The following is a 20,082-nucleotide window of genomic DNA, read 5'->3' on the forward strand; positions in this document are numbered from 1 at the left end:
TCTCTGTCCCCAAAATAAATAAATGTTGAAAAAAAAATTAAAAAAAAAAAGAAATTAACTTTTGGGCTGGGGTGCCTGGGTGGCTCAGTTGGTTGAGCGTCCGACTTCAGCTCAGGTCACAATCTCGCAGTTCGTGAGTTCAAGCCCCGCGTCCAGCTCTGTGCTGACAGCTCAGAGCCTGGAGCCCACTTCAGATTCTGTGTCTCCCTCTCTCTCTGCCCCTTCCCCACTCATGCTCTGTCTCTCTCTGTCTCTAAAAAATGAATAAACATTTAAAAAACTTAAAAAAAGAAATTAATTTTTGGGGCGCCTGGTGGCTCAGTCGGTTCAGTGTCTGACTTTGGTTCAGGTCATGATCTCGAGGTCCGTGGGTTTGAGCCCCGCGACAGGCTCTGTGCTGCCAGCTCCGAGCCTGGAGCCTACTTCGGATTCTGTGTCTCCATTTGTCTGCCCCTCCCCTGCTCATGCTCTGTCTCTGTCTCTTTCTTTCTGTCTCTCTCAAAAAAAAAAAAAAAAAAATAAACATAAGAAATTAATTTCATTTTGGGCGTGTTCACTAAAAAATGTATACAGGAGAAAAGTACAAAGGGAAAAACCCAATAATAATTGCTGTTAACATACCCTGCTCTATTTCCTTCTAGTCTTTTCTTATACATATGTAAACATGTACTTATCAAATTAGGTTCACACCGTACTCTTACTGAGATAGACAGCTTTCTATTTCTCTTTCTTTCCACTTAACATATACAATAAGGGGTTTTCTCTCCTATCTTTAAATATTATTTGAACACATGATTTTAACAGCTATTTAAAACGTCATCACATGGACAGAAGATAATGCTATTTACCAACTTTCTATTATTGGATGTCCAAGTCATTTTTAGATTTTCTGCTTTTGAATATTTCTTGAGTTGCAAGCTCAGCCAAGGAGTAGACTAAGTCCCAGATTAAGCAGAGGAGTGGTGGTCTGAGCTAGGAAAGGCAGAGGATGAATCCCTCTTTCCTGGAGCTGGTTTGAGAGTCTCTTGGAGGGACTAGCAGACATGCACGGATGAGCTCACTCAAGAGGCTGACCTGAGAGTGGGCTCCGACTGGTCAGTCTGCCCCCCTTCCCCCTTCCATTCTTGGTCCCATTAACATTCCTCCTGGGGGATGGCAGTTCCAAAGGACAAACAGCCATTGTTGGGACTCAAGGGCCCTGAGAATGGGCTCTGTAACCTGAGCCCTACCAGCTTGGATATGGTTGGGCAGGTCACCCTGGGGACACCCTGGTGACAGACGAAAGTGCATCCCAGAGCCCTGGATCGTGTTTCCAGGGCACAGGTGTGGGGGGATTATGTTTCTGACAAGCCAAGCACTTACCCAATCTCTACAGCTGCTTTCTCTTCTCCCTCTGGTCCCAGGCCTACCAGAAATAGCACCCTGAAGCCATTCTCTGTTAAAGCCAAGAGCTGTCTCTGCCTGAGCCCCTCTGCCTAAGAGCTACAAAAAGAACCTGACAAATTGCCTCGCTTTGTTAAGCGAATGAGTGAACAAACATCCTGCACTCTGAATGCCCCGGCAGGCGTGTCCCCTTGAACCAATGGCACCATGACGCTCTTCCTGGGAGTCCTTGCTGGGTGGGTGCAGAGACCACGAACTCTCGCGCTGGCCACTATGGGCTTGCCACCTGCGAACTGCCTGACCCTGGGCACACTGTTTGATCGCTCTGAGTCTCGGTTGCCTCACCTGTGAAAAGGAAATAATTAAGGGACATGCCGAGGGACATGAAAGCACTCACAGGCACCTAGCAAAGGTACTCCTGTAGAAAAGGGCAGAGCTGGGAAAGGGGCCATGTGTGTGGGAGGAGCAGAGAAGGTGACAAACGGGGGGCTGGCAGGTGGGCCTGCACGGGCAGACTGACGGGCCTGCAGAAAGCACATGTAAAACCAGGCATGCCCAACAGGAGAAGGCTGTTGACTTGAAAGCAGCCTGGCTTCAGGCTGGGAGGCAAGAGGGCAAAGCCCTGGCAGGATGCTAGCTGGGACCCACCGGAGGCAGGTGCTAGAGCAAGGCAGAGAGGGGAGCTAGGCCACTTGGCTCCTGGTACGCCCCAATGTGTTGTACAATCTGGAGGAGGCTCTCCCTGCAGCCTGAGCTGCCCTGACTCGTGTCACCTCACACAGCTGTCTTGGGGGCAGGCAGGGATCACAGACCGCATTCCTGGCCTGTCTTTAACAAAATCTCTTTTTTTGTAGAATTCAGCATTTTCTGAGCATCTGCCAGGCGCCAGCCACTGTGCCTGATGCTCTCATACACGTGATATCATTGGATCCTGTGACAATCCTGAGAAGTAGTTCTTGCCATTCCTGAGCAGCGGAGAGACTCGGGGTGATGAGGTCTTTTACACGTGGAGAAGCACGGCGTGAGTCACCCTGAGGACAGCCCCGGAGTACCAGCTGACTGACGACTGTGATCTGCTCCCCCTCTCGGATACCTTGCCTGGTCACAAGCACACTCTGTGGGCAGTGCACCAGAGTGGGTCCTCTAGCAGCCGCTGGGTGACAGGACTGACTTGTTCTTGTGTTTACCATGCACCAGGACCCCCCTGCATCTTTTTCACAAGTACCACCTAACTCAGTTGCCAACTGCCCCCCACCCCTGAGGTGAGAATTATTATCCTTATTTTGCAAAGGACAAAAATCAGACTCAGAGTGGGGGGATAGGTGGTTCAAAGCCATGTGGCTGCACACTGGAGAAGTGGCCATCCGAGGCTGGTTCACGTTCCCTCCGAAGCCTGTGCCCCTTCCTCCACATGGGGCGTCTTTCCGAGAGAGTCCCCGCAGGGCTGAAGGTGCAGCGGGAGCACTGACCAGACTTGCAAACCTGATGAAACTCCCCAGGAGCTGGCACGAGATCCCGTGAGGGTCTTTGGGATAGACGCTTTCTTCCCACCCCGGAAATGTGCACCTGCTGCCAGCCCCAGAGAAGGAGTCCTAGCTAAGGACGCTTACAGGCGTGTACCTTTCAGACAACAAACACGCAGCTGTTCCCAGTCCACAGGTGACAGCCTCCGAGCCGGGGCAGGAGGCCCCAGAGGAAGGGGGTGACCTCACTCCCCAGATTTTAGGCAATTTTTCAGTCTTGGAAGAGGCACGTTTTGAAGGACCTTGACTCTTGAAAGCAGTGACACAGAAAAGGAAAGGAACCTGGTATAGGGTGAGGGGTTGGGAGCGGCTGTGAGCGGCAGAGTACTATCCCAAGGAATGCATATCCAAGAGATTGGAAATGTTTAACCCAACCTACAAGTGAGCAGGAAACAAGTCCAGCCCCTTTCTAACCTCATCTGCCCCCTTTTATATATTACTTCCTCTGCTTTAACAGGAGAAATACACATTGGGCAAATACACATCATTTAATTGCCTGTCATAAATTCTCACCTGTCCAGAGGGATGGCGATTTTCAATGCATATTTGAAAATCATTTTTTTTTTTCTGGTAGGAAACTATGCCTAGATCTTTAATGATACTGCGGATGACCTGTTTGAAAGTCTTGACAATCCAGGTGTGCTGCCCGAACATGCAAAATACACAGTCAAGAATCTAGATGCCAAAAGCAGAATAAATTAAGGGTAACAGATGGTAAGTAAATATTAGTATTCTCTCTCTCCTATCCTATACTTACAGTGTTTCCGTTTACTAAATATTCTATTTACCAAGTATTTTAGTAATAACATCCTCTGTTTGCATGTAGCTTTTCAGGAAAACACCTAGCGCGCTGGTACATACGATGTGCCCGCCTGGCTGGAGAGTGTGCTCCTGGGGGCTGCCTCCCAGTCTCTTTGGTGCAGCTGACACTCTCACGTGTGTTAACTCACAGAAGCCACAGGACAGGCTGGAGAGGCCCGTAGAGCAGGTGGTCATATTCTCCCTTTAGAGATAAGAAGAGTGAAGGCCAAGTGGGTGAAGTGATCTTCCAAAGTCACAGTGGGGACGTAGCTGGGATTGGTGGGGACGTCCTGTGCGGGATAAACTGGTTGACACTGTGGTGACTCAGATGAAAAGGCCGAACCTTCCATGAAGCAGTTTGGGGTTCTTAATCCTGACTCAGAAAAAAAACAAGGAAACTGATTCTGGTCTACTCTTTCCGCCCCCATTCCTAGCCAGGTTTGCCAGATGGAACAAGTGAGTGAAGGTTATCCCCTTTGCTGGTTCTCATGTCCGGTAACTAGGCTCCAAACAAACCAGCTGGCCATAGCTGAAGGAGCTACCTCACTCTGAAATAGCAACGAAAGCTTCTCCTCATCCTCAGTGTCCCCCTAGCCCATCAAACCCCAAATAGCTTGAAGGGCTAGGCTAAGAGCTTCACAAGGACAGAAATCACAGTGCATTTTCATCATCTATTGGAAGGTCTACGGGGCAGGGCTTTTGATGTCAGCTGGCTGCCCTTGGGCTATGATTCCTGGTGCCCAAGAACATTTGAGAGACAGGTCTGGATATGAAGACCCTTCCTCGTCTCAAAGTCAGTATTAACTATAGCTCTGTTCATTAAATGCTTATTAGTTGGTAGGTGCTGAGCGAAGAGCTTTTCAGGAGGTGTGTTGGTTCCTCACTCACCCTATGCTGGCATTGTTATACCCTATATAACAGATGAAGTGACCAAGGCTCCAAATGGATTATTAACCTGCCTGGGGCACATTGCCAGTAAGTGGCAGAGGCTGGATTTTTAACCTGGGACTATTTGACTTCAAAGTCAACCCCCCTTTTACCAAAAGTTCTTTTTTTTTTTAATTTTTTATTTTATTGTTGAGAGAGAGAGAGTGAGAGCGAGTGGGAGCAGTTGAGGGGCAGAAAGAGAAGGAGGCAGAATCTGAAGCATGCTCCAGGCTCTGAGCTGTCAGCACTGGGCCTGACGCGGGGCTCAAACCCACGAACCACGAGATCATGACCTGAGCAGAAGTTGGGACACTTAACAGAGTGAGCCACTCAGGTGTCCCAAATTATTTTTTTTTAAGTTTATTTATTTTGAGAGAATGTGTGTACAAAAGGGGGGGGGGGGCGGGGGGGGGGGGAGAGAGAGAGAGAGAGGGAGAGAGAGAGAGAGAGAGAGAGAGAGAGAGAGAGAGAGAGAGAGAGAATGAATCAAAGAATCCCAAGCAGGCTCCACACTGTCAGTGTAGAGCCTGACACGGGGCTCGATCTCACAAACCATGAGATCATGATCTAAACCGAAATCAAGAGTCAGACACTTAACCAACTGAGCCATCTAGAAGCCCCCCCAAATTCTTAACAAGAGGACAAAATCAAATTCTTTCCCTGTGCCTTTCCATGTAATTTCTCTTCCATTAAGAACCGGACTTCACTGACCTTTTAGCTAAAAAACAGAGTCACTTTGGATCAGCTTTTCTTCATGATCAAAAAAGACAACTAATCTCTACAGATCTCTATGTATTTGCCACATTCAGATATGATCAATAAGACAATGCTTACCAGTGCCATTGTGTGTCCAGTCTCCATGCACTCAATGCCACACACCTGGACGGGCTGAGCGACTCTAATAAATATCGTCTATAAACTAGCAAGGGGCGGAAGCCCAGAGACTGAAACCAACTTGCCCAAGGCCACACAGTTTTAGGGCTCAGACTGAGAAAGCATGACTCTCCGGCCACAATACAACCCTTCTAACCACGGAATGCAGCCGCTTCTGTGTTTGATAGGATTGTGGTCTTGGTTCGAGATGGGGAGAGGGGTGGGGCTAGGGGGTGGGGGTTTTTGGGATTCTGGCCAGGGCTGGAAAAGCAGGAGATGGAAAAGGTTTTGTTCTAAAGTGCTGCCCCTCTAGAAAACTTTAAACAGAAAAGTTTGCCTTTACAGTCTGGAGGAGTTTTTCATGTTTCAGCTCATGCTGACTTGCTTTATGCTTTCACTATAAACCTCTGACAGAGAGGGTGAGGGGGCAAGGCTGGCCCAACTTTAACTATGGCTGTACCGTTGTAAAGCTCCGGTTACAGGGATCACTTCTGGTGCCAAGGCAGTTTAACAAGTATGAATACACATAATTCGTTCCAGTTGTCCTGCCTCAACACAGAAGGGCTATTTCTGGGGTGGGGCTCCACACACTTCTGCCAATGTGGTTCCCATTACCAGCTCCAGCGCCTGGACAAGTCCCCTCCACGCCCAGGAAGGGCCTGTTTTATCACAACTGCTCAACTATCAATTCTCTATAAAGGTTCAGAGGGTTTCTGAGTTCTGAGCTCCCAAGGTGGAGGTGAAGGTGGGGTCTTGCTACAGAAAGTGCCCACGCCTCACCCATCCCATGAAACCTTTCCAAAACCTCAGCTGCTTTGTCCAATCTCTCTCCAACCCAAGCAAAATCTCCCTCACTTTTTATTTTGAAAATTTGCGAGCCTACAGAAAAGTTGAAAGAATAGATTCCAAAACATCTATATACTCTTCAGCTACATCTGTTAATTGCTAATATGCTGCCACATTGCTTTGTTTCATGATCTTTCTCTATGAAAGTTTTCCTGACCATTTGAAAGATGGCTATAGACATCAGCACCCCCTCCAGCACTCCTGATTCCTTTTTGCCATGACATTGACCTTTTTGACAAGTCCAGGCCAGCTGCCCCACAGACTGTCCTACGTGCTGGAGGCGTCTTGATTGTTTTCTCTTGTTTTCTCATAGCACTCGGTTAACATTTTGGGCAAGCACATCTCACATGCAACGGAATGTACCTCTTCTTGCTTCATATCACTGACCACTAAGTGGTCACACAGATGACCATTCCTGATCTCCCCACCATAAAGAGCCTTTCCCTGTTATAATTAGCAATCTGTGATGCCAAGTCCAATCTCTTAGACTCAGTTATCCAAGCTATTTCTGCCCTCTCACCTCCTATCCATCCTCCCAGTTTAGTCCCCACACCCTGAAAATGGCCTTACCATGGTCACCAATGGCCATCTAGATGCCAAAGCCACTAGGGACTTTTTACATTTGCATTGTGGAACCTTCAGTGACTGGACTGGATGTTAATGTTAAGCCCCTCCTTTTTTTTTTTTTTTTGAAGTTTACTTATGTATTTATGTATTTATGTATTTATTGAGAGAGAGAGAGAGTAGGCCAGAGAGAAAGGGAGTGAGAGAATCTCAAGCAGTCTCTGCACTCACACAGGACTTGGACTCATGAACCGTGAGATCATGATGTGAGCCTAAATCAAGAGTTGGACACTCAACCAATTGGGCCACCCAGGCGCCCCTACGTTTGGCCCCTCCTTGAGGGCGGGATTCACATTAGTACTCCTGGCCCCACCTCAGTGCTTGGCACACAGTAGGTGGTCAAGAAATCTTTGTAGTAAGAACAAATGAGCACATCCATTGAGAGCAAGTTGGGATTCGGAATCAGATGGCCTGGCCTCAAATCTAGCTCAACCACTCTTCGTATAAGGAATGTTGACTTAAATTGGTGGTTTCCATGACTTTGAGAAAAATGTTTGATATTTGAGTGTTTTTTTTCATTAAGATCTTATGGAGAATCAAATGTAGAAAACTGGTAAGAGAAGGCTGGTTAGGTTGAAGCAGGTAGTGAAGGCCAATGATGTGTCTCACTGGAGTGGGGGGCCTGGGGAGGCATCAGAGAGGTTTAAGACGGAGCGGGAGGGGCACACTCCAGTGGGGCCTGACTGACAACTTCAGAAGTCTGAACCGTCATCTGCAGCGTTAGGTTTTGGTAGTAAAAGGTGCATCAGGAAATCACTGTCACTGGTCACTGTGGGTACCATGCATCTGGGGAGGGACAAGAGCAAAGCAGGAAAGCACAGTGCAGGGTCAGCACAGGGTAGAGGCAGTGAGGCGGGAATTATCCCTTGTCCTCTCTGGTCACTCCTCTGAAGTCCTTTGTCTCTCTAATGCTCTTTGAGTCTTTCTCTCCCTTTACACACAAATGTCCCTCCTAGCCAGGAGGGGAGTGGCACATCACTAGATGAAGAGCAGGGTTAGCGTGGAGTGGAGGGGCTCAGACCATTTGCTGAGTGATTCGGTGACCTGAGAAGCCTGTCCATTGTCCAGGCTTTAAAGGGCCGTTGCCCCTTACCATTAACCCAACTCAGGACAAAGGCCATCACCAGCTCAGACAAATAAGCTGCTTAGCCAGACCTCATGCATCATCTTGTCACCCATGCAGGGGCCCAACAGGGGCATCTTAAAAGAGCTAAGCACTGGAGCGCAACTCAGCGGTTTCCATTCAGGAGGACTCTGGCCAGGGGTTGGGGACCACCACCATGATGTGCACACAGCCTCCTCTTCGATGTGGGGCAGGGGTCGGGGGTGGGGAATCTCTCATCGGCTGGGGAGGCTCTCTGAGACCTTTAGCTTCCTGGAGGTTATCAAGAAGGGGGGACGATGCTGCTGAAGGAGAAAAGGTGGCCTGCGGGGCTGAGAGGAAGTTGGGTTGGGAAGCCAGGCACACCTGGGGTAGAAAATGCCCCTTACTATCTGTGTGACCTTGGCCAAGTCAACATCCCTTTCTGAGGCTTGGTTTGGTAACACAATAACCAGAATAAGGATAACAATGATAGCCGTGTCCATTTAAGACTTCATAATAGTCTCGTTCTTTGCTGCATACCTCCCATACTTTATTTCACACTGAAGTCTAACAACACTTATGAAGGAGGTATTATTATATCCCTATTTTATACATGAGGCAGAAGGGAAACTCAGAAGTTAAATCATTTGCTAAAGGTCTCAGCTGGTCGTGGTGGAGCCAAAATTCAAACCCACATTCTTAACTCCTCTGCTCTTGAGCCCACAAATCACACGGATTCACCGGGTGGGAAAGGTGGGGCACTTAGCACAGCACCTGGCTCCCTGCAAGGACGCAGTAATGGGATTCGGTCTTCATATTACACAGTCCCTCCTTAGTTCCTGAGGCTGGCCCCGCCACCTTCTCCCCTCTCAAGGAGCTCTGAAATGAGTACTCCTTCTGGAGTACACGGCTGCACACCTGCCCTCAGTCCACACTGCTCACTCCATTCCCATCTGAAACTCCGGGGAAATCGAGTCTTCTGGAGAGGCTGCTCCATGAAAGGGGATTGGGGGTGGGGGGTAGAGAAGGGCCCCTCACACTAGCTCTGTCCTTGAAGAGAGGAAGAGAGCCTTGTCTTCCACCACTGCCCCCTGCAGCAGACCCTGCCTGCTGTTCCCTCTCCCTGTCCCCCAGGCACCTGGTCACACGTGGAGGGTATGGGTGATGTATGCTGAGAACTCTCTAGCACAGGACCCCACACAGAATGCACACCTGGGAATGTCTGCTGAATGACTGAATGAATGTTTGAAGAAATAAATGCTTCAAAGCCCCACATTTAGGCTGGGAGCATTTGGTTGCATACAAATAACTGACATGCAAAGTCTGACCATCCAGGCTCCTCCTAACACCTCCTCATCTGCGCGGGCTGCCATGACTGAGCACCACAGCGTGGGTGCCTTAAACAACAGACATTTCCTTCTCATTGTTCTGGAGTCTGAAAAGCCCAAGATCAAGGTTCCTACAGGGTTTGGTTTCTGGTGAGAACTCTCTTCCTGACCTGCACACGGCCACCTTCTTGCTGTGTCACGCAGCAGTGAGCATGAGTGCTGCTGTCCCTTCCATAAGGGACATATGTCCCTTTCATAAGGATCCTGGTTTCCTTCAGGTTTCCTCCACCCTTTTGACCTCAGATGGCCTTCCTCACTTCCTTAAAGGATCTATCTCCAACACAGTCACAGGGGGCATTAGGGCTTCAACAGATGACTTCCGGAGGGGACACCATTTAGTCTATAGCAGACCTGCAGATCCTAAAAGTAAAGCTCACTTCTGGGCAGAACCTGAGTGTGTAAATTTGCCTGGGCTCCTTGGGCGGGAGTCATCCTCTTTCTCCAGGAGAGTGCCCTGAGGCTCCCAGTTTGCATTACACTTCTGGAGCCCCACATACCCTGACACGCCGGCCTCCTTGCTCTCCTAATGGATGCTTGTTCCGGGGCAGGACTGTTCAGGCATGTGTCTGTCTCTCCAACAACCAACAGGTGGGCCGACTTTCTTTTCTCCATGAGCCCTGGCACGATGTAAATCTTTAATAATAATTTGCTGAACTGAATTGGTTTTGAAGGGCAAACAAGCTTCATTTCTTCCCATATCACTCCAAATCAGAAAGCCCTTCCACTGTCCTCACTATAAATTAATGCGGTTTTGGGGCGCCTGGGTGGCGCAGTCGGTTAAGCGTCCGACTTCAGCCAGGTCACGATCTCGCGGTCCGTGAGTTCGAGCCCCGCGTCGGGCTCTGGGCTGATGGCTCAGAGCCTGGAGCCTGTTTCCGATTCTGTGTCTCCCTCTCTCTCTGCCCCTCCCCCGTTCATGCTCTGTCTCTCTCTGTCCCCAAAATAAATAAACGTTGAAAAAAAAATTAAAAAAAAAAATAAATTAATGCGGTTTTGTTATGTTCAGAAGCCTCTGCTCCCAATAATGCCAGATGTTCACCACGGGCCCTGTATTTGGCATTGGGAATGCCCCGTGTCCCCTCAAGAACTGTGTTAGTTTACTGTGGCCAGAGCTCCCTGGCAGTAGGACAAAAGTAAACAGAGTGAGCAGAGAGCCCCAGGGAAGAAGAGCTTTGGCTATAGTGCCACGCTGAGTCAGACCCTGAGCCTACCAGCAGTGGGAACAAGTAGAGGGTCACTGCAGGGTCCCCATGATAGGGATCTGGGCTTTGGAGGGATCACCCTGGGGCAGTGTGAGGATAGAGGAAAGGGAAAGATGGGGAGGGGGGCAGGGAGGCCAGTGAGGACACTACTGCAGTGGTCTAGGGGAGAAAAGACATAGTAGGAAATATTTTGGCTAAAGAGAGCAAAATTTGCAAAACTAGAAAATAGGCTAAGTATCATCTCAACCTCCATTTTTGCTCATTCTCAAGATGACAGCAGACAAGTGATCACAACATAAATTTTGACCAGGTAACTTCTTTACCACCTAAAAACATACCCCATTCTTTGCCAAAGGTGAAAAGGGGAGACCAGTAAATACTTAACACTCCCTATAATCTCAGTGTTTAAGATGTTATCCCATCTTGCGGCTGAAACATCTCCCAGATTGCTATTTTTCCTCCCATTTTACAGATGGGCAACCGGGCATGAAAAGCGAGCCCAGATGAGGTCACACAGCTAGTGTGGTGGAACCCTGCTTCAGGCCAGGTGTATATTCCCCCAAGAGCCTCCACTGTGGCAGCTAAAGAGAGGTCTCTGGAAGGGCAAATATATGTATGGCTGCTGTTACTGTGTGCAGCAGCTTCCCAGAGTTATTTATAGAAACGTGATCTGTTCGGGAGAGAAGGAGTGAAGCCTAAATGAATTACCAGTCATTTTCCTCTCCTTTCAACTCTGGGGGGAAGGCCGGCTGACCAGAAGGAAAAGGCATCATGGCGTTTCATCTGGTACCAGATATCAGCACTCAGTTCCTGGAACTATGGGGAATGGAAGCAATGCAGGGATCTCCAGCAAGGAAGGCTGGGGTTCTGTTTCCAAAACCCCCTGCTATGTTTGTTTAGCTGCCGCCTTGGGCTCGCTCCCCTACCTTGAATCTCTGGAAATCATGCAGGAGGGAGCGGAGGATTAAAGCTCTGGACTCCCAAACAGAGCTGTTATTTTTTCTCCTCCAAGCTTGGAGGGGTGGCCATGCAGGAATCTGCCTTCCTTTCGAAGATATGTGGCCCAAACCTTTCGGATTCCAGAAAGGGAAGAAGAAACTAACATTCTTTGGGTACCTATTATGTAGCAGTCATCATGCTAGAAGCCTTGGCCATATTTTCTCATATGCATAATTTTGTGAAGTACTATTCAAAATAACATCAATTTTACAGAGGAGGAAACAGATCCAGAGAAGTTAAGCAACTCACTTGCCTGTGGCCACACAGCACAGTAGAGATCTGTAGGTCTCCATATTTTTCTCTCCCGTGACTCTATATTGTGCTGTTTCTGTTTTTCTTCTGGCTTGGGTCCTTTTAGGCCTTTTAGAGCAAAGTGAATTTTTTTTTTTTTTTTTTTTTTTTTAGTTGTTTAATCTCAAGCACCTATATAAATAATGGCAGTTCAGAGGGAGAGAGAGGAGGGGAGAAAGTAGAGGAAGGTGGGGGAGGAAGGAAGTCACATGGTTTCCTGGTCCAAACTGGGAGCCATTAACCAGTCCAGTGATGGGGGATCCAGCTGAGCTCAGAGCCCCCCGCTCAGACCTGATGACAGGGCAGAAGGCAGGGGTGGGGGTCTAAGGGGACAGTGGGAACAGATCGCTCAAGAGAAGACCACACTTAGGAAAGGCAAGAAGGGTAGGTTCTGAGAGCAGCAAGAGATGTTTATTCTGCAAGTCAGCAGGCTGCAAGGAGCAGCACTGAAAGCTGAGATAGAGAACCGGAGAAAGCCAAGGGGCAAGTTATCCCACGGATGCGATTTTGGTGGCCTATGGCACAAAGGGACGTTAAAGCACTCTGGGTCACATGTAGGACAGATGCTTTCAACCTTTTAGGTGATGTCCACGTGGAAGTCTCAGCTTAGTTCCGGTGTGTGTGTGTTTTTTTTTTAACACCTAACACTTGCCAATGTCCCTACTTAACAAAGAGGAGCAACGCTCTGCTCTGTCCTTGAGCAGGCATTCTCTCCCCAGAATGTGACAACCGCTTCCACTGTCTTTATTTCTATAGCTACCTTCTATTTATGGCAAGTGAGTTGCAACAGAAGCACACAATTTTCTTTTAAAATAAATGCAGTCACCTCAGGAAAAAAATACTAATAACAATTTTGGTTAAAGGAGGCAGGAAAGAGTAGCGTAGGTGGGCACGCACAGCTATAGTACAGACCATGGCAGTGATGCACACGTGTATCGGGCTTGGGCAATGGTGATGTAATCCGGTTCCCCCACTGCCCAGACCGGGAAGCCAAGGGAGCCCAGGCTCCTGCAGGGTCGCACTGCAGGCCAGAGGCAGAGCTGGCCTCGGGGGCCAGGTCCTGCTGCTCCCCGACACCAGCCTCCTCACAAACAGGTGTCTGGGACAACTCAGGTGGGTCACGGTGAGGCCTCTCTCCAGGTGAGGTTTACAACCAGCAGGCTGAGCTTCTGTGGATGGCGGTGGGCCTCACAGGTTGGACCGACCCACCGTGAGCAAATCCAAACCTGGCTCAAAGCTGTGTACCAAACGGGCATCACTGTGCCAAGCTGCTTCTCTCTGTGCATGTGTGTCCTCCAGGGTATGATGGTGCTCCCAGCACTTCTCATTGGGCCAACCTCACAGCAGTGTGCTGCGGATCCCACGAGGTGACAGATGTGAATGCCCTCTGGGAATGTGGGGGCCACACAAGGGTTAGTTGTACTGATCTCCCAAACTCTCCATGACCTCCCTCCAGGCACCTCTTCAACAGTCTGGGCCCCGAAGTGTCAGGAGATGCTCTATGACACGGTCTGGTGTCCACAGGGCCTCATGGAGCAGGTCACTAACATTTCAACGGGGACACAAACCAGGCTTAGTTTCCAGATGGAAAAAGCCCAGGCACATGGCTAACGTGCCTTCCTCAGGGGGTGGTCTAGGAATTCCTAGATCTAATCAAGCCATACACCAAAAATGTTATTTTTGTACCTTTTAATGCAATGGTATTTTGGGAAATTAGTGGAAAAGGAGCTGCAAAGAGTCTACAGTTGTGTCACGTGAGTGACTAATTAAAGGGCTCTGGTTCTCCCAGGACATTTAGTTACATTAATTCAAAATGTGACCTGTTTATTTTGCAAGGTCAGGAAGAAGCCTTACCTCCTAGAAAGCCAATGTGGCAATTAAATTAGAATCACCAGAGTTTGCCTGAGGTAACGTATGAAAAAGGGCTTTGTAAACTGTACAAAAACAGAAGTCACCTCGGTGTGGTTGTCCCCACCGCCCCCAATTAGGGGGGCACGAATTGCCGGCCCCTGGTGGGAGGCCACAGGTGAAGGCTTGTTTAGTTGAGGGAGGCACCTGGTAAGGTGGAAAGGGCATGAAGTCTAGGGCCATGCTTTGAAGCTCGACTTTCCAGCACTTGGGCAAATCACTTCATCTCTGAGAGTCTTCCACGCGTATACCGGGAACGTGGCTCATTGTACTGTTCTGAGGGGGCGTGGTTTTGTGAGTGTGGTGCGGGAGGAGGGCTGGAAGGAAGGAGGAAGAGTAAACATCAACATTTTTCACTTCTGGTTGTAATACCTACAATGTGGTACTCAGTAGGGAGCGTACAGCCTTGGAGAAGGCCCACATCAAGGAACCTACAGTTGAACATGGAAATCAGACATGGATAATCAGGCCGCCAGACTGTTAAGGGGGAGTGTGAACAGAAGGTGGCAGGGCATTAAGAAAGAAGGCCCACCCATCCGAGGGGCTACCAGGGAAGTTCCTTACGAACTCAGAGCAGCATGCTGAGTTCTGGATTCTGGAAGATTGCTCCTGAATTGCCCTGCAGCAAGACAGCCAGCCTGCCGGCCTGGCCCGGCCTCCTGAGCTCCCACATCAACAGCAGAGGGGGCTGGCCTTTCCAAGTAGCTGTTATGGATAAACAGCAATTTTTTTCTGGAGCTGCCCAGCCAGCAACTTGCACCTGTACCATACCTTCTAGTTATCAAGCTATCTAGTTATCTCTATAACCATGGGCAAGTTACTAAGCCTTTGAATCCTGGTACTCTCATTTTTAAAAAGGTGCAATTCAGAATCACCATCCATTAACCACCATTCCGAAATCCCCCAAACTCTAAGACCAAAAGTTCTATTAAAATTCTTTTCATGGTAAAACTTGAACTGACACAAGGCTCAGAGTCCTTTTTAAAAAAAATTTTTAAATCCCATGAGTCTTAGTATTCACTGCAGAAATACTGATGTGTTTGATTACCGTGGACCTTCTGAGCACTCTGGGAATGTTAGGAAAAATACATCACATGAACTGTATTTTCTTTCTTCAACCTGAAAATTTCTGAATTCTGAAAGGAATCCGACTCTAAGGGGTTCATTGAAGAGTTTTGATCCCATTGGTTTAATACCTGTTTTATGGGGTCTCTCTGCTTAGAATGCTCTTTCCCCCCATTTGTCCGGAAAACATCCACAGACATTTCGAATGTCACCATGAATGAAGGAATAAAGGAAGAAATCGATTTGTTTTGCTACTAGGAGTTAGGTAACTTAACTTCTCTACATAGCTGGTATAAGAACGGACAAGAGTATTTGAAATACAAGAGACTTAGAGGAGAGGTGAACAGAATTGCTTGAAGATTTCACACACCCCAATGTCCTTGACCTTTGGGACGGGGGAAACATCCAGATCCACGTACCTGCAGTTGACATGGAATAACTAAATTAGCTTCCATGAAATTCACAGCGAAAGGAGACAAAATGTCACTGAACACTTCTCAGTGGTAGGAAACAGGCACAATTTTGCCTTCTGATTTCACAAACTGACTAGAAAGGACCCGGGCAGACTCCCTCAGGGGAATCTGGATAGGTTCTAAATTAAGTTGAATTTTTTGTTTTGTTTTGTTTCGTTTTAAGAAAACACTTTTGGAAGGAGCTGGCATACGTAGCAGTGTTTCCCACTCAGAAAGAAAAATAAACACTCCTCCACTGGGTTGGAAGTCAAAACAAAATAATCCCAGCTGCTTAAGACCTGAGAAAGTCAATGAAACTGCCAAACAACAGTGATGTTGACCAGTGTGACCAGCCTGAGAAATTTGTAAGGAGAGGTGGGAAGGGCCCAGGGCAGAGTATGGGGAAGAGGGGAAAGAAAAGAAAAGGGGGGGGGGGGGGGAAGGCCATGGATGGCCTAGCATCCAGGGCTATCTCTCATGAAGCAGCACTAAAATGTAATGTCTAAGTCATTTGTACTTACTCATCTTTGAAACTTCAGTGTCCTCACAAAAACACAACTGAAAGATTCTACTCTATGGTATCAGACAGACCTGAGGTTCGAATCTATCAGTTAGAAGCTGTGTGATTTAGGAAGTTACTTAACCTCTCTGGTCCTCTATGGCCTCAATGAGACTAAAAATCTTCACATCACAGGATAGATATGAAGATTCAATGAGATTCAACGTGATGCAATGAGATTCCAAACTTCAATGGGATTAAACACCTGTCACATAATAGGTACTTCATAAAGATTTGTGAAGCAATAGGAATCTAACAATTCGTAGTTCTTTTTTTTTTTTTTTCTTAAAAGTTTATTTATTTGGAGACAGACAGAGAGGGAGTGGGGGAGGAGCACAGAAAGAGCAGAGCAGAGTATCTGAAGCAGGCTCTGTGCTAAGAGCAGGCAGCCTGATGCGGGGCTTGAACTCACAAACTGTGAGATCATGACCTGAGCTGAAGGCAGACACTTAACTGACTGAGCCACCAGGCACCCCACTTGTAATTCTTTTTAAAAAATTCTCTTAAAAATCTTTAAGTAGGGGTACCTGGGTGGCCCAGTCGGTTGGGCGGCTGATTTCGGCTCCGGTCATGATCTCACAGCTTGTGAGTTCAAGCCCCGCGTCGGGCTCTGTGCTGACAGCTCAGAGCCCGGAGCCTGCTTCAGGTTCTGTGTCTCCCTCTCTCTCTACCCGTCCCATGCTCACGCTCTGTTTCCTCTCTCCCAAAAAAAAAAAAAAAATAAAAAAAAAAATTTTAAGTTTTTTTTTTTTTTTTTTTTGGTGGAATTCCTCTCTCTTCTCCAGTCTCCTGCTAAGGAGGATGCACAGAAATAATGGGACCTGGCATTGGAAACAAATCAAAACAAATGGGGGCCGGGTAGGAGGAAGAAGACAGGAGATTCTGGAATCAAGTAGGCTTGGGTCTGAAATCTTTAACATGCCCCTTCGAAGCAGTGGAGCTATGGGCAAGTTACTGGCCCTTGCTGGGCCTCAGTTTCCCGGCAGAAAGATAGAAATAAATGGAAGCTCAAATAAGTTAATGCATGTAGAGAAAGACTTACACACAGAAGGTGCTCATTGCATGCCAATTCTCCCTCCACCTCTACCTCCCCTTGGCTTTGAGAAACTGACATCTTTCTCTGAGTTTTTATTCCCTGACCCTCTTAAATATTACCCTCCAGGTTTTAAAAGTCTCTGTACTTCAGAATTTAGATTATGACAATTCACGGAACACTTAATATTTATTCTAAAAAGTTTCTCTGGGGTAGGGACAAATACCTACCTAATCCTAACCACTTCCTTAGCTTTTCAGCTGTGATGAGTGGATATTTGAGCGCAATCTTTCTTTATATATATCAGTGTTTTCTAGATGGTTGTCCTTGGGGGCGGATTAGGACTTTGATGACAGAAAGAGCTCCTTCGCCTGTTTTCTTTCATGCAGGGACAATGAGCTGTTCTGTAATGCCCCACGCGTTCGCCTTGCACTTTACACGGGGATTTTGGCAGGGCAGCTTTGAGGCGTCGCGGCCCTGAGACCACAGCCCTGTGCTGGAGTTGACACAGCTGTAGGCAGAGGGCCTCTGGGGAGCCCCTGGAGCGAGCAGCCCGAGCTCCCGGGGAGGCTGCTTTCCAGAGGGTCAGCCCTCCTGCGCCCTCCAGTGCAGGGCGCTGAGTCAGCTCCCACCAAAGGGCGCCGCCCCCCCCCCCCCCCCCCCCCCCATAGGAGCCCGAGGGGCTGCCTTTGTCATTTAAAGTACATTGGGAATTAAGTGTCTGGGGATGCCTGCCTCAGAAAGAGCTTCAGTAATTCATCCCTTTAGGGTGGTCTCTAAAGTCTTCGATCGCTGCAAGGGAATGGGGCTGTGGCCATAGGGAAGGGAAAGAGGGACGTCTGTCATCTTCACCAATTTTTTTTTCAAGTAGGCTTCATGCCCAGCGCGCAGCCCAACCTGGGGCTTGAATTCATGACCCTGAGATCAAGACCTGAGCTGAGATCAAGAGTCCCGTGCTTAACTAGCTGAGCCATCCAGGCACCCCACCTTTACCATTTTTTTTTTAACATCGATTTATTTTTGAGAGACAGTGAGAGACAGAGCATGAGCAGGGGAGGGGAAGAGAGAGAGAGGGCAGACACAGAATATGACACAGGCTCCAGGCTCTGAGCTGTCAGCACAGAAGCCGACATGGGGCTCGAACTCACAAACCATAAGATCAGGACCTGAGCCGAAGTCAGACACTTAACCGACTAAGCAGCTAAGGCGCCCCACCTTCACCATTCTTAAACTCTATAGCAACCTTGGAAGCTTTTCCCCATATCACAGATAAAGCAACTGATGGTCTGGGAGGTTAGGTACTTTGCCCAGGGTCACATATCTGGGACCTCATTTCAGAAAGCTGGACCCCATGGTCCTTGCTTTCTTGGCTGCACTTGGTCCTCAAAGAGTTTGTATCTCTTGCTCATTCATTTATTTGCTCATTAAGTCAGCACTGCACAAAAAGTGCCTCTAAGGCCATGCACCAAACTGTTAAAAGTGGTTACCTCTGGGAGGAGGGATTACAAGAGAACTTTGCTTTTTACCATTCTGTATTGTCTGAATGTTAACAAGCATCGTTACTTTTATAATCGACAAAACAATAAAGATAATCCTATTAAAATAACTTCACATTTCTTTCATGAAAACAAATCAAACAAAACCTTCAAAACATATATCGGGTCCAATACGTGGCAGGGTCCAGTCGTCTCCACGCACTAGTGCTGGGTTTACGGCAGTATCAGCAAGTCCTTTATGCTCATAGAAGACCACTCAGTTTGGGGTTTCAGGGGGACAGGAAGGTAGCAGGCAGGGTCCAGCTGTGGAGTGAGACTCACTGGCTCTCTCATGACCCACCAACCCAGAGCAGCAGGCTACTAAAAACCCAGACTCTCCCTTTGGTCAAGGGACACATTGATAACCAACCTTTAGTGACACACTCAGAGCGAAACCCCAGAGAAGGAATCAGGAGTGTCTCCAGGTCCCCTGGAGGCAGGAAGAGCACAGAGGAGCAGAACTGAGCAGAAAGTCTGTAGGCCAAAGTTCCCCCATCTTCCTGGCACATCAATAATGCACTAATGCTATCAATTTGCTGCAGAACTTACAACAAAGTGATTCTTCTTGTTCAGTTATTTAGCAAAGGGAGAGATTAAAGACTTTAATCTCCTGCCTTTTCTTTTACCTGCAAGGCTTATTTACCCAGAAATGAACAAAAAATATCATCGTACGTGTGTGTATGTGTGTGTGTATTTTTTTTTTTTTTTGCAAGTAAGCTTAAGAAAGCTACTGGCTGGCACACCTCTCTCAGTACCACATGACATTCATATATTCAGAGTACCTTAGAGATTGCTCCTTCACTGGCAAGATGGGAAACTGATGCCTAGAGAGAGAGACAGTCATTTGCCCAGGACTAGTAGCCAGGGAGCCACAGAGCTGGTCTTGTGCACAGGTTTCCTACCTCCTAGTCCAGGGTTCCTGTTTCTGTGCATAGTTTAAAACATGAGCAGGTAAAATGTATAGAGAAGCAGTGACACCAAACCACCAAAAGGACAATGTCACTCTCAGAGAGCACAAAGGTCAAATAGTCCCCGGAGGATGGTTTGACTTTTGGTTACAGAGAATGTAGGGCCTGAGATTTTGGCAGAAGAGAACCACTAAGTCCAAAGACCTGCTGTCTGATTTTCAAAGAGCGTAGAGGCTGTATATTATTCCCTCTCTTGGAGGCTTCTAGGCATCCTTGCAAAGAAGTAGACTGGCCTCTGCTGGACACAGAGAGGGCAAGACCTTGACCCATGTCACACAGCACCTGACCAGGTGCTGAAACCTGGCGCTGCTAGCTCTAAGTCTACGTAGGGCTCTGCCACCATACCCTCCCATACCTCTTCTCCGTAAGAGTCAGGGCACAACGAAGACGAATAGTGTTCATTATGGACAGATCCATGCTTGTGCCCAGCGGCTCTCTCTGCAACCAGCATTCAGCCCTGCAGCAGCTTGGGGCTTCAGGGCCCTCTCTCTCCTGGCAGTTTGAAAGTCAAGAACTTTCAAAGCCAGTGCTGGGCTCCAGGTGGTATCCTTTCTCTCAGCTTTCTCATGGTTAATGGGGACACTATAACACCAGTTTCTTAGGCTGGGTTGTGAGGAGAAT

The 20,082-nt window shown here is 48.1% G+C and overlaps 1 protein-coding gene across 6 annotated transcripts in view; it reads right to left on the bottom strand.

Annotated features, from left to right (window-relative positions):
• Positions 1-20,082, bottom strand: part of TENM4 (teneurin transmembrane protein 4) — a 2,953,639-nt gene that overhangs the window by 276,160 nt on the left and 2,657,397 nt on the right. The window lies entirely within an intron of this gene.

The sequence above is a fragment of the Herpailurus yagouaroundi genome, unplaced genomic scaffold, assembly GCF_014898765.1.
Source record: "Herpailurus yagouaroundi ecotype Mexico unplaced genomic scaffold, PumYag 180, whole genome shotgun sequence".
In the NCBI taxonomy this organism is placed as follows: domain Eukaryota; kingdom Metazoa; phylum Chordata; class Mammalia; order Carnivora; family Felidae; genus Herpailurus; species Herpailurus yagouaroundi.